General features: G+C 41.8%; 1 long non-coding RNA gene across 1 annotated transcript in view; it reads left to right on the plus strand.

Annotated features, from left to right (window-relative positions):
- LOC148186486 (uncharacterized) overlaps positions 1–12,727 on the plus strand; it is a 30,542-nt gene extending 17,815 nt beyond the window's left edge. The window contains exon 3 of the long non-coding RNA XR_015774897.1: positions 11,017–12,727. This is a non-coding gene — a long non-coding RNA (uncharacterized LOC148186486). The remainder of the gene's footprint in view (positions 1–11,016) is intronic.

Raw genomic sequence — 12,727 nt, forward strand, 5'->3', positions numbered from 1 at the left:
GAGCGATTCCGGATGGGGCACGGGAGGCTATAAATGAGGTTTGAGGCAGGGAGAAGGTGGAGAATAAGACTGATTATTGTGGTAAACCCCCTTTATTGGGGGATTTTGGAGCTTCATAATAAACAGAACACCTAAACAGAGTGCTTATGCATATTTTGGTTCCTGAAAAGCATGTTCACTCATGGCAGGGTGGATTTGTTATCGTGTCTAAATTCAAGATATGCCTCAGATCTGGACTTACAGCTCTCCCACTGCTTTGACAGATTTGGATGCCACAAAAAGGTTGGGAATATTTTCATTCCAGCCAGATAAAAAAAAAAATCCCCACTCCAGCCCTCCTTTGCCTCCCTCCCTCCTCCACTTCTTGGCCACTCCTTTTTTCCTCTTCCTCACTCCTGTCCTCCTGGACCCTCCTCACGCCCTTCGTCATTTTTTCCCTCACTCCATTACCAAACATTGTTTTGACTTTTCAAGGTTCCGCATTCCTCCGCACGGCATACCGACCTGCCTGCTGGACTGCCGGAAGAATTCCTGGCCTGTGATTATCCACTCATATTTCATTTACACACACACACACACACACACACACACACACACACACACACACACACACACAGGGGAGGCAGTAAATTAATGGGATGGGTTGTACTCTTTTATTACCTCTGAAGAAAGGTTTATTGTTTCTTATTGCAGGGGCTTGAATTGATTTACTGATACATTCCAAAATGTCCAAATACCATTGATTTGCTTTCGAGCGATCAATCTTGGGAGATTTGTGTTGTTGTTGTTTTTTAACAGATGCTGTCTGGCAAGCGGAGCGCGTTTGTGTGTGTATGTAATTTTCCTCTTTGTGAGCCAAATTAAACACAGCTTTATCGCGTGTTTGTTTTACATTTACCGAGAAATTAGCTTCTGAAGAGCAATTAATTAGAAGCCGGAAACGATGAAAATCTAAATCAATCAAACTGAAATTTCCCTCATGGTGCATCCGCAGACATGTATGTGCATTCGTAATTATGGCAAAGCACCACATTTTGTCGGAAATAACTGTAATTTTTGCCAGAATGAATAAACAAATTACACCGGTTTATGTATCTGGAGCAGACACATTAATGCATGTACACATGTGCTTGCAGAACACAACACAGCACACACACACACACAAACACACACACACAACTTACCAGTTGGCAGTGGGTGTTAATTGTGTTGGGCCTCAGGGCAAAAATAACATTGCACCAAAGACAGAGAGACAGAGTGTGTTGTGTCTTTCAGCAGCCTACGCCTTTCTGCAGAGACAAACAACACAACAGTGTAACAAATACAAAACACATTGTATCTCCTTTATTAATACAAAAAGGACTACTCATTACATATATCATATACATAATGAAACAGATATTTATGCTCTTCTTTTGTTCAAATCTTTCTTTCTTGTCCTATATCCAGCCCATATCCCCCAGTGAATCCCAATAGACAGTGTTTTCATGACTATATGACTGTTAATTGCTAATTAGTCCGGTGTAGCAACAGACCCCTGTGTGAGGTGATAGCACTGTGTCGGTGTACACAGAATAATTACAATGAAAGGTGTTGTAGGAGCGTGTCAACATCTGCTCCCTGTGTGGCTGCAAGAAAGAAACTGAGACGAGCTCTCACAAATGTGACAGGTTGTACTTATCGGCACGGCGGTATTAGTGCAAATATTTCATGGGTCATTTGCTTACAGTCTAGTTGATATAGAGATTTTGGAGCAAGAACTGAGAGGCTGTTTCATTGTGTAAACCTTTTCATACTTTGGTTGCATTTTGCGTGCTTTACAGGGGTGTTTGTGCAATAGCTACCTGGATTATTTAATGTAAACTGCATCATTTAACCGATATGTACACAATCTTTTAGTGTCTGGCTCTGCCCGTTTTTTGTAGTTATTTTGTCTAACTGCATTTCTTTGCACCTATTTGTTGCTGTTTTGTGTCTCTAGGGTAATTTTGTGTATTTTGGTGGTCGTTTTGTGTATCTTTGAGATAATTTTATGTCTGTTTGAGGCTGTTTTGTGGCTCTTTAAGGTTGTTTTTGTCCCTTTAAGGTCGTTTTTTTTTTTTCTCTGTTCATATTAGGCGTGTCTTCGAAGGGATTTTTATGAATTTTTTTGTACATTTTTGTGGTTACTCTTTTGGGTTTTTTGTCTCTTTGAAGTAATGTGTCTCTTTGTGGTCATTTTTTGTTTGTACTTGTTTTGCCCCTTTTTGTACCTCCCTTGCACTTCTTTGTGGTTGTCTTGTGTCTCTTTGAGGTATTTTGTATCGCTGTGTTTATTTTAGGTGTCTCTTTCAGGTGATGTTTGTGTGTTTTTGTGGTAATTTTGTGTATTTTTGTTTGTTTTGTATCTTTTTCTGATGTTTTCTTGTCTCTTTGAGGTAATGTGTCTTTTTGTCCTCATGTTGTGTCTGGGTGTTTTGCGCTTTTTTGTAATTATTGTCTCATTGCAGTTCCTTTGTATCTCTTTGTGGCCATTCTGCATCTTTTTAGGGCAATTTCTAGTTTTTTGTGATGGTTTTGTGTCTCTTTGTGGTCATTTTTTGTCTGGGTATTTTCCCCTTTTTTGTACTTACTCTTTGCAGTTCCTTTGCATCTCTTTTTTTTGTTTTTCTTTGTGATTGTTTGTGTGTTTTTGTAGAATTGTGTATATTTTTGGTAGTGTTTTATCTCTTTGAGGTAACTTTGTTTCTCATTGTGGTTGTGTGTCAGGTTGTTTTTTTTGTAGTTATTTTGCCTTGTTGCAGTTCTAATGAACCTCTTCACTGTTCTGTGTCTCTTTTGAGTAATTTTGTGTCTCTTTGGGGTAGTTTTACTCCTTTGTGGTCACCTTGTGTTTGTGGTTGTTTTGCTCCTTATTGAGGTCATTTTGTGTCTATTTGCAGTTTCTTTACATCTCTTTGTGATCTTTTTGTATCTCATCATTGTCGTTTTCAGTCTGTTTGCCGCCTTTGAGTTGCTTCCTGCTGGTAAGTTCGTGTTAATTTGAGTGACATTTTGCAGGTGAAGGGGGGTCCCCTACATCGTGGGTCCTGGGCCTTTGCACAGTAGACCTGTTCAGTAAACCATCAATGGCTGTAGACATTATCTCATACAGCATATAGTGTGTGTGTGTGTGTGTGTGTGTGTGTGTGTGTGTGTGTGTGTGTGTTTGCAGTTTGCAGTCCATGAGAAGCTAAGTGTCCCAAAGTAAACCAGTAAAACAGGATTTAACAATACAGATCTACTCATGAAATAATTGCATTGTATTGTTGCTGTTTTGTCGCTCTCATGCAACTCATACACATCCCCCCACATTCTTCTTTACTCGCTGACATTGTGAAGCGTGTGTCCGTGTGTTTGAGGTTTGGGACTGCAGCTTGCTGAAAAGCTTGTCTGTGGGTAGAACTATTCTGAAAACACATGTTGGTCTAATGGATTTAATATGGCTGTAAATTACAGTCAACAGAGTGCCGGAGCATCAGTACCACTCACATGGAAATGAGCGCTACTTGAGTGCCTTTTAACGCTGTATTCAAAGCTTTATCAGTGGTGTGTGTATGTGTGTATCTTGGTTTCAACGCGTCTCTCAGACGACTAAGTTGAGTGTGTTTGTGGTCAGTTATTCACTTTCTTTCACATTCTTCAGACGACCCCTCTAATGATTTCTTCTCTACTGTGCTTTGTTTCATACAGATTGCATGGATTTCTTGTCACTCCGATTAATTTCATGCTTCATTTGAATGTATCGTCTAATTATTCAGACAATTGCTTCACAAAAATAGCTTGTAAAGGCCATTTTGTCTGCATTGCCACTTCAGTTTCTCATTTCACAAGCTTCGGCATTAACAAATGTTAAATCAAGCAGCAATTCTCTTGTGCAGGGCTGTAATGTGAGAGTGGATATATGCATGCACGCTGTGTATGCAAAGGTGTGCATATATGCATGCGCCTGATTGAGTGTATTTAAACTGTTGATCGTGTGAATGGTGGTAGCACGCAGGCAGATTTTAACCTGCGCCTCTGCCTCATTAGGCCTGCCTCCGTTGCCATGGTTGTCTATTAGAGCAGCGGAGATTAAAGACTAATTTACATGTGAAAGAGGAGAGTGGTTAGAGAGAGAGAGAGAGCGAGAGACTACACTCTACTTTACTCTCCTCACTTTAGTGTATTCTGGAGAAGAGGGTCAGATAGGCCACAGGCAAATGTTTGCAGAAGCTTTGACCAACATTTTGACCATATATCTGTGTGTGTTATCGACTTTCTCTCAGTACCCAGTTCACTCTAAATTTTTTTATAAAAGACAGTGCTGTACAATTTTTTTTAAGACAGAAAAAAGGAAAAACTGTAAAACCAACATAGGAAAACACAGATTATAAAATGAATATTATGTATTTATTAATTAATAAATACAATGATAATTACGCAAATTAACTAAAAATAAATTTATATTTTTTAAATAATAACATAAATAGAAAATTAAAATAAATAAAATAATGCAGATCATATAAATAACACAGAAGAAACACAAAGACCAGTTTAGAAGGAAAAAAAGGAAAATAATATAGAAACGCAATGTTCAAAGTAAGTTAAAATGGCACAGAAAAAAAAATGCATTTTAAGAAATGATTTAAAAAGCATCTTATTGAACATCTTGTCAGCTTTTGCACTAGTTAATGATTTACGTTTGGCCTTTATTGCAGTTAAATTCCTGCCTCTAGCCACAGTGCGCCTTAAAACATTTTTTAATGGGCATCCTTGTGGCTTGTGGTTTGAGATGAACACCGTCCAAACACAACACATTTGTTACATGTAAACTTCCTTGCTCTCTTTCCGTGTTTCCTGTCGATCTAGAGTCAAATAGTGTGTTTTGAAAGATCTTCCTGTTCCTGTCCCCTTTTTATATACATATATTGTGTGTATTCTGCATATGTCAGTGTGAGACAGGTGGATGTTTTGCATACTGCATGTAGGCCAACATCTGGCATGCTGTCACACCTGATCCTCAAAGAGAGAAAAGAAGGAGAAATTGATCATATTTTACGATTATTGTGGTGGAAAAAATACTAATTTGAGGAAGGGAAGAGCGATAATATGTAGTCATTTTGGTGCTTGTTGTTTAGGGATCTGCAAGGTGGACTTAATGACTTTGAGCATGTAATTACTGAGGTTGTTCATGGGAGGCATGAGTCACCTCTCTCTCTCTCTAATGTTCGTCATGAGCCGAAGCAGGAAAGGCAAAGTGGAGCACTCTGTTTCACTCTGACTCACTCCGCCACGGCGGCTTTCACCAAAACAAGCCACAAGATGAACCAGTCAGTGTGTGAAGTCGTGCTGCAGCACTGGACCGTGAATCTGCTATTGCTCAGCACAAGGCAACAAATTCACCACGGACCAATTAGCCAAATAAAGTCTGATATATTTCACTAAAAGTAAAGCTTCACAAACAAAGAGGGTCTGGCGGATTCATAGCTTGATTCGTGCCATGTGTAGCCTTCACATTATCAGTCCACACAGGCAGTCTGTGAAAATCACAATAGCCTTTCCCAACAGAGTCTGCTCGCCATATTTTAGATTCCTAATAAGCCAAGTCTGTGGGCTACAGGCTGCAACAGACAGCAAGGAGAGAATCTTCTCTATGAATATTAATGTGTGGCACAGGGGGGAGGTTGAGGGGCAGAGAGGGTGGGGAACCAAAGCCTCCTCCAAATCCTTCGCAGATAAACTGAGAGGGGAAGAGAGATGATTACATGCATGGTTTTTCACAGGGCTCCCCCAAATCTCATTTTCTGTAGTGCATTTTAATGGGATCCTCGCGCACACCTCAGCCCACTAAGTCTCTGGATGCCGCCGTTAAAGAGGGGGGCCGAAAAATTCCCAGCTCTTTTATGGCTGGCCGTGGTGTGGTTTTGTCACGGTTTTTAATGCGCGCAAAAACCGGGGCTTGTCGACCTTTTTGTCTTTGTAATGTGCCGTTATGTATCACTGTCATTTAAATGCAGCCTTAGACAATGGAGGGCTGCGAGAGATGGATGAGATGAGGCGCTGAAATGGGAATCAAAGTCGTTCTCCGCTGCAGATGATGGAAGAGGTCACCGCATGCAGGCCCGGAGGGAAAAAGATTTGGACATATGTGTGACATGAAAACGTGACAGAAAATTAGTTTATATGAAGAGGAACCGGCCACATTTGATGAAGCTGTACGGTATTTTAAAGCGTTTTTAAGATCAACATATTCAAGTTAAAACACGCCAAAAAAAAGCCAGAATGGACCTTTAGTCTCCGTGGACTCACATGTCACATGCTATGACTTCCCGTTTTGAAATCTGAGACTCAGACATTGATCTCCGTCCCCTTCTCCGCCCGTCTTGTGTTTATTGCTGATAGCCATCAGGGTGACCTGAGCACACACGGGGGACTGTTTAATTACACACTCTTTCTCCATGTGTCCATCAATAATCCAACTGATGCAATCATTCATGTGGCCATTTCAATCAATACCTTCAAGGGAACTGCAGTCAAACTCTTGGTCACATGACTAAGGCCTCACATCAGTTTTATGGCATCGTTACATTACCCTGTTCATTTTACTATGTGGAGTTTACAAGCCATTTACTATCAATCTGTTGGTTAAATGGACCCTTCGTTGGTTTTTATGTAGGGAGTGCACTTTCTCTCGGAGGCTGATTCATAAACATCGGCAGCTTTGGAAACAGTTCTGATTTTGGATGAATGAAATGTTAGTTTTAATTAAGTTAAAGATGGCAGAAAACATTATGTGTTGGTAGAATAACAGGAAAAGAAAGCAGGAAGAGACTGTAAAATAACATGCTTTCCTCAGAGCTTTTATTTAAGTTGTAAGTTAAAGATTATTCGAATATCGATTTCGAAGCATGTTAGGGGATCGTTGGCTCTCATCGGTTCAGGAAATTAGCTTTTAGCTTAAGTTGTTATTGGTCTCATTACAAAAATTGCCTAAGTCTGAAATGTTATCGCAGTTTAGGATGGAAACACAGGGTTGATTAGGTGAGATGGGGCCATTGCAACAAGTTTTGTCTGGACCGCAGCATACAGATCCAGCTATATAAAAGCGAAACAACGTGAGTGAATGACTGAGTGATAGAGTTTGCAGCATTGGTCAGTGTGACTGATGGTGTGACGTTTCTGTTTCCTCATTGGCTTTCTTTCAAAATAAATGGTACGGACACAGTGGACAGACTGACAGCCACTGACATTATTACTGTAAAGTTATTCCTCATTCTCTGTAACCGTGGAAGTATGGTGGGAATAGCAAGCTCGACAGCTCACTGGCCATCGGCGGTCATCATGTCATTTTCGGACTGAAGAGAGAGGAGCACCTCATCAGTTAGTCTGAGGAACAGCCGTGTCTGTAAGACAGTATCAGAACAGGCGGTGCTGCTGTTATAAAGAGAAGCCGACGACAAGTATCAGCTGCCCTCGTTGCAGCGGTGAGTCCCTCACTGACCCTTGTCTGGTATTTTTCTGCTGATTCGGCATTTTGAATTGGCCGTGGAGCCTGTGGAAATGAAATCATTCTGATTGGCTGTTCAGCTCAGCGCAAGAGAAGAGAAATGGGAGCAAAAAATGTAAACAAAAGGCTAAAGTCAAGGGGGGTGGGGGGGTCAAAATTGTTTTTAGGTAACCATTGAGCTCTTAACATAAACATTTCCTGGTGGTTTGTGTTGTTGTTCACTGGCGCACAGTAAATATGAATCTTTCTTTCAACATTAGATTGTGTTGTTAACTTGCCAATTGGCTAAAAATCGTCATGGAGGTCTTCCAGATTCCCATTTTAAATGGCTATTTCAGATGACTACTGTCTGCTTGTATGGAGGGGTATTTCCTCTCACGCAGGCGCAGAATATACATGTTTGTTGGCTGTCGGTTTGGTGTGTTCCTCTGCAACGTTTTGGCCAAGACACTGCAACGTCAGGGCGTCGCAGAAGGGGGCTTTAGTCTCCGTTTGACTTCCAGGCGGAGGTTGCAGATCTGTCTTTAACATCACAGCCAGTGACAAGTGATAGCTGTTGGCTCTGAGCGAGCCTACCGGTGCAATCTAATCAAAGATACAGACCGGATTCATTCTAAACATAGATGCAGATTGAGTTACATTTTCAGTTTTTGTTAGGATTTCCTAAAATAAGATCGAAGGTCTTCGATAGGGAACACAGACATGATTTTAGGAATTGCTTCTGTAATTTTAAATAATTGGATAATAATATTATTTCCTTTCTTTGAAATTTAAGAAAGGACAAGCAGTTAGGATATTTTTCTGTAATGAGGCCCCTGATGACTGACTGCCCAGTTTCATACAACAAAAGGAATCCTCCATTGTTCTACACAAAAACAAGCATTTCTGTGTATTTTCCAACTCTCTCATGCTGTATCCTTGCATCCCAGTTGCTATTTTTTCCTTTAGTTATCTTATTATTTTAATCTCAATCCCAGAGGTGCACTTTCCCTCCCATGCTCTTAACCGTATCAATTTTCGGAAGCAGTCCTCTCCAGAAAAAGCAGCCACATTTAGCGACTTCAGGGAGACATCTACTGAGCTGGAATTATCTCGAGGCGGCTGCTTCACTGAGATATTGACACTTGGCTAGAGAGGGTTTGGAAATAATTATAATGTGTTCAAAATCTGTCTGTTTCCTTATGATTACGAAGCATCCATTGGTTTCGTGATCAGATGCCTTTGACTTTTCTTAGAGCACTGCAGGAAATAAGCAGACTTGTGTACGTGGCTCTGAACAGCCTTGTTCCTCTGTTCGTCTTCAAACATGTGCTCATATCTCATGGTGTGTGTGTGCTGAGCTGAGCTGGTATAAACAACACGATCTGGCACTTCTTCAGAAATATGAGAGAGCAGATGACAGTGATAGAGGAAGATGGTGTGTGTGTGTTTGGTGAGAGCAAGTGTTTGTGTTTGCACTTGTGTGCTTGATAACCAGAAAGATGGTCTTAGAGTCTGTAGTGTGTTTACGGCTCATGAAGTAAGTTATGTACGGCAAACAATCTATTGCCCCTCGAGAGCCTTTTTATTTCATAGCCTGCTTGGTTGTATCTCTATAGCTTCATCTATTGTCCAGCAGAATGTGTGAGCAGTTCAGTGTGATTTGGCCTGAACCATGGCGCGCTGTTTTTGTGCTCTTTCACCCCTCTATCCGATCAGTGTGCTGCATCCAGATACAAGAGGAAGCTTGTCTTACTCTTTGCATATATTTGACTCTAAATATTTTGGTCTCAACCAGCTATTGAATGTTTTGCCTCATATTATTGAAATATTCTTTCAGGGATCTTAAGCTTCAGTTATTTGGGCCCTATCTTTCACCTGGCACAAGGGTCGCACCAGAGCGCAACTGTCATTGCAAATTTTACGTGCACCGTGTACCCATGGGCATGCAAGTGTTAAAATGAAGTGTGATCGTTTGCATTTTTTTTGCATATTGCTATTGAGGCAGCAAAGAACAATAATGATATTGACTAACAAAAACCTGGTCCAAAGTTAGTGGCACAATATTTTCCAGCTATTTAAAGAGGATCCACGCGGTTTCACTTGTTCACACTCTGCTTGTTATACACACAAAGGTGCAAGGATTGGTTACAGTTGTGTACTTACTGCAATACTCTCAGCAGAAAAAGGCTCACTTTCCAATTTACCAAAGCCACCATATGAAAAGCAGTGCTCAAGTTGCAGGTGCACCTTTTAAAGGAAATTGGAGATGACAGTGTGATTGGTTGAATTCATCTTATGCCCAAAACACACCTATGATTAATTAAGAGAGTAAAAACAACTCCTTTACCCCTTGCGCCTTATTTTGTGCCAAGATTATGCACCGTGTAAGCAGTAAAAGTGGAGGTTGACCCACCCTACATCCTGCCACGCACTTTAGACCATGCACCATTAATGACATTGAGGCCAAAAAAATGCTAAGAACAGCCCTCAATGTGCATGACTGTGTGCATGCATGTGCCTATGCCTGTATATGTGCTAAGTCAAATTCAGTGGGAAGAAGATAGAAATGTGTGAGCTCGGTTACTGTGCTGAAGCTCAAAAGTGTTAGATTAACATCACACATCCAAGCCCTCCTCCAGGCCTTCTCTCATCCGCTGCTGTGAGACTCAACCTGGGCAATACAGCATCTGCAGAAGTGTGTGTGTGTGTGTGTGTGTGTGTGTGTGTGTGTGTGTGTGTGTGTGTGTGTGTGTGTGTGTGTGTGTGTGTGTGTGTGTGTGTGTGTGTGTGTGTGTGTGTGTGGCTTTGTCTGCATGCATGTGGTGTTTTTGAGTGCGTGCACACAGACACACTCGGTGCATGTGTGCAGTTTTTGCAAAGGTGTGAAAAGTGGCACATTGCTGTCTATAAAATAACACTTCAGTTCTTCATCAGATGCCGTGTGTGTGTGTGTGTGTGTGCCTGTCTGCCTCCCTCTGCCTGCCTCTGTGTGTGTGTGTGTGTGTGTGTGTGTGTGTGTGTGTGTGTGTGTGTGTGTGTGTGTGTGTGTGTGTGTGTGTGTGTGTGCAGGGGGTACATGTGTGTAGTAAGACTGCATGTGTATGTAATTTTGTTAGTGTACATGCCTGGAGGAGGGTGAGGTTTATTTTCAACTTACTGTCCGTCTGCAGAAACGCTTTGTTTTTAGGCATTTCCAGTCACACAGATCAATGAAAACATGAATAACAGACTCATCAGGTTTGATCCAACCGTGTTCACACTGAGAAAGCTCGATCACACTGACGGCTTGTTAGTCATCCGCTCTTCTCAGGCTGCATGAACAAAAGACACTCTTTGAAAACAAGCCCCAGTCTAAGCAGTTTGGCGTGAGCTTCGCCCCGATGACGGCAATCCAACTTGGGACGCAAGGAAGACAACCTTGCCTTTGTCAGTGTGGGAGCGTGGGTAAAGCTGAACAGTCACAAACTGTTACTTCAGCTGTCGCCATATCTGAATGCGAGGTGTTACTCTCTTTTTCCCACCCACAGCATCCACATCCTTTCATACCCAAAGGCTATCGGCTGCAGTGGTGGTGGCGGGAATGATTAAGCAGGATTTGCTGTCGAGCCTCAGCCCTCCCCTCCTCCTCCAGCGAAGCCAGGTCCGCAGCACTTCAGAGAGTGGTGAGTCATTGAGGGATTGCCAGCCGTGTCAGAGATAAAGACGACGGAGGAGGCACTGACTGACAGAATGGAAAGTGTAAACACAGAGGACCTCCAGGCGTCTTGTCTTTTGACATCTGTCTCTTCCCCCCCTGTGTTTTTGTCTTTGCTGCTGGTTGGTGGAGATTCATTTCCATGTTTTTTTTCTAGTCATCCTCTCAGTCCTTCCTGCAAACCCCTCCACTCTGAAAAAAAGAGCCAGCATTCCTCTCTATGTAACCATTCCTGTCTTCTGCCCAGTAGGAAACTGCTGTCCAATCCATAAGTCATGATAACAACCGTCTTCCTCCTTCCCTCCTACACACACACACACACACACACACACACACAGTAACAGAGGCGGTGGAAAACCTCCTCCTCGCTCAGAGCATGATGTCAGACGTCTGCTGGCTGACAGGTCTTGCCATGGGAAAAACACACATAAGTGTGTCTAAGTGTGTGTGCTCACACCACAGGGACCTCGCAGGCACATCAGCGTACTCGTCTTCATGCTCCATATGTGTGCGAACACACATTAAATGCACATCCACAGCTTTAATCGAACTGCACAAAGGAAGCCAATTTAGAAAAAAACTTTATTTCAAGATGCAAATCTCACTGTGTGCCGTAATGATAACGATTCATTTCACATTCAACTCCATAAATAGCAGGAATGATTAAACATTTATTCATATAATGCAGTTTGAAAACCCATCTACTCCTTTATGCCAGAACTCCAGTTCAATTTGGCCTCCCATCGTTTAGGCAGCTGTAAGAAATGCGCGCTCTCCCCATATGGCCCCGTGTTATTGATTTGCCATTATGTTGTATGTGGGAGAAAATCCATGGCTCTCCCTTTAAATAACCATCACATGAAGACAAGAGAGATATATCATGAAGAAACCATATCGAATTGGAACACATGGGATGGCCGGTGTAAGCGAGGCAATCTTCTCTGTGTGTCTTATGTCTGACAAAGACGAAGCTGGTGAATTATGTTAAGCTTTGCTGAATCAGGCTTTTCTGGAGACCCTGATCTTGTGTGCTGTTGTTGGGAGGGATTCCTCCTCACATGGTGGCTCCACTAATAAATCTGTATCCATTCATATCACCCAGTAAGCATGGAGACGACTGGTTTACGCTCAAACTGGGCTGAATTTGAGCGTGAAAGTTTATTCTTGACCTCGGAAATCATGTTTATAAAAAGAATTTAAACACAGTGTGCACTGACATGGACACTTACATGGAATTGTAATTACATTGGTGAGATGAATTTGGTTGAAAAGTGAAAGTTTTTAAAACGTCCAGGTTACTGTAGTTTCAACAGTGTGTAGAGTTGACCTGTTTCGCACTGAAATATAGTTAAGGAATAGGTTTACAGTTTTTACTGACATGCCCATATATACATCGAAAGAGTTGTCAGTTGCTGTACTTGTCAGCCACTCAAGGATTCTGCTGGCTTTTTTTGGGGGGGTTGATTGTTGCGGCCTAAATTGTCTGAATTCTTGGCAGCTCATCTGAAAATATTGTGGTGCATGTTACAATGTTTTTTTTGCAA

Source organism: Plectropomus leopardus, chromosome 18, assembly GCF_026936395.1.
Source record: "Plectropomus leopardus strain MGB_pleo_1.0 chromosome 18, ASM2693639v1, whole genome shotgun sequence".
Lineage (NCBI taxonomy): Eukaryota > Metazoa > Chordata > Actinopteri > Perciformes > Serranidae > Plectropomus > Plectropomus leopardus.